We start from the raw sequence: 2522 nt of genomic DNA on the forward strand, positions 1-2522 counted from the left end.
TGAACTCACCAATCGCCTCACAGGTAACTCGGTTCTGGAAGAGGACAGGTGGGTGTCCTCCCCGCCCATCATAGATCCTGGCTACGCCCATATAAATTACATTGTCATTATGTTATTCCACCCCACTCATGTCAATTTAAAGGAAATGCCATGCAAATGGGATGGAAATTTAATCAAGTATGGACAATTTGCAAACTGATCATGTTCACTGGATTGATTTCCATTCTGAACATGGAATTGATAAGCAAGCATTGGCAGTTTCTGTTCCTACTGGAATTATCTGGCATCCCGACATCCAGACTACCTGTTTATATAGTGTTCATCCCAATTTGCTTCCACAGGGGTTAAACTATGTCCAGTCTTTATTAAGTATTATATTGGATTTGTTTCCAGAGCAGTTACAGTGGTACCTCGGGTTAAGAACTTAATTCGTTTTGGAGGTCCATTCTTAACTTGAAACTGTTCTTAACCTGAGGTACCACTTTAGCTAATGGGGCCTCCCACTGCCGTCGCGCGATTTCTGTTCTCAACCTGAAGCAAAGTTCTTAACCCGAGGTACTATTTCTGGGTTAGTGGAGTCTGTAACCTGAAGCGTCTGTAACCTGAAGCATCTGTAACCCAAGGTACCACTGTATATGACCATGAGCATTCATCCTGATTTGATTGTATATGCCTCCCCATTAATCATTCATTCCTCCTGCACTTTTCAATAAATTTATCGTCACTTTCCTAACTGTGAAAAATCATTAAATGGGGGGGGGGGATTTGTTGAGCTGGGGCAAATGAGTACTTATAATAATAATAATAATAATAATAATTTATTATTTATACCCCGCCCATCTGGCTGGGTTTCCCCAGCCACTCTGGGCGGCTTCCAAAAGAATATTAAAATACTGTGATACATCAAACATTAAAAGCTTCCCTAAACAGGGCTGCCTTCAGATGTCTTCTAAAAGTCTGGTAGTTGTTGTTCTCTTTGACATCTGGTGGGAGGGCGTTCCACAGGGCGGGCGCCACCACCGAGAAGGCCCTCTGCCTGGTTCCCTGTAACTTGGGTTCTCGCAGTGAGGGAACCGCCAGAAGGCCCTTGGTGCTGTACCTCAGTGTCCAGGTAGAACGATGGAGGTGGAGACGCTCCTTCAGGTATACTGGACCGAGGCCGTTTAGGGCTTTAAAGGTCAGCACCAACACTTTGAATTGTGCTCGGAAACGTACTTAAATTCCCCTGACACCATTTTCTTTCCACAAACATAAATCTCCAGCCTGTGTTTGAACCTGTAAACCCACACAGAGCTACAAATCCCAGAGTTCCCTGGGAAGAGAGATTCCTTGTTTAACCACTCTGGAAATTGTAGCTCTGTGGGGGGCGGGGTGAGGAGTCTCCTAACAACTCTCTGCACCCTTAACAAACTACAGTTCCCATGATTCCTTGGGGGAAGCCTTAACTGCTCAAAATGGTATGATACCGCTTTAAATATCTCGTGCAGATGGGGCCTAAAACTGTTCATCCTCCCTCCCATATTAGTTCAGCACTTTAAGAGTAATTATTCTGAAATGAGAAGCCCCTTCGACACCCTCTCAAAATATCCAGCGTTTGTTTTTAAATTAAGTAACTGCAGCAGTCATTGTGTTATTGATGGATGTTGGGAGGAAAAGTGGCCTCTGTTGCAAACCCGCTTGAATCTAATTTGGGAGAGAAAAGCTTTGTCATACTCATCTCCCTGTGACTTATGTGTTCAGAGTTGACTTTATTTCCCCCCAATCTTATTAAGAACCTATTACACAATGAACAGGGCTGCAGAGGATGTAAGGTTAGGGGAGAGCCAAGCTTTATTGCTGACTGAGGAGGTATATACACAAAGGACAGAAAGAGGGAGAAGAAACCAAATGGACATAAATCACCCGGCTTGTCACCAATAAGTCCAAAAACCATCCGAGAGTTATTTATTTTGCTGTCTCCCTTCAGCACAGAATCCAAATTATCATGGAGCCCAACAGCTGAAATGGAACTGGTGACTCACGTGGTCTTGATCTGAGCATGTGCATGACCAAAAGCCAGCAAAAACTTATCTTCTTGCTTACGGTGCTCTAAAGATCATCAGGTACACCGTTGGCGCTGTATAAACCGTAGCAATAACATCATTCGCCAGCCATATTCCTATTAGACTAGACAGGTAAAAGTTAAAGGGACCCCTGACCATAAGGTCATCTCGCTTTATTGGTCAAGGGATCTGGCGTACAGCTTCCAGGTCATGTGGCCAGCATGACTAAGCTGCTTCTGGCGAACCAGAGCAGCGCACGGAAACACCGTTTACCTTCCCGCCGGAGCGGTACCTATTTATCTACTTGCACTTTGACGTGCTTTCGAACTGCTAGGTTGGCAGCAGCAGGGACTGAGCCATGGGAACTCCCCCGTCGAGGGGATTCGAACCACCGACCTTCTGATCGGCAAGTCCTAGGCTCTGTAGTTTAACCCACAGCGCCACCCGCGTCCCAAGACTAGACAGAGATGCAACCTATTC

Source organism: Podarcis bocagei, assembly GCF_964188305.1.
Source record: "Podarcis bocagei genome assembly, chromosome: 5".
In the NCBI taxonomy this organism is placed as follows: domain Eukaryota; kingdom Metazoa; phylum Chordata; class Lepidosauria; order Squamata; family Lacertidae; genus Podarcis; species Podarcis bocagei.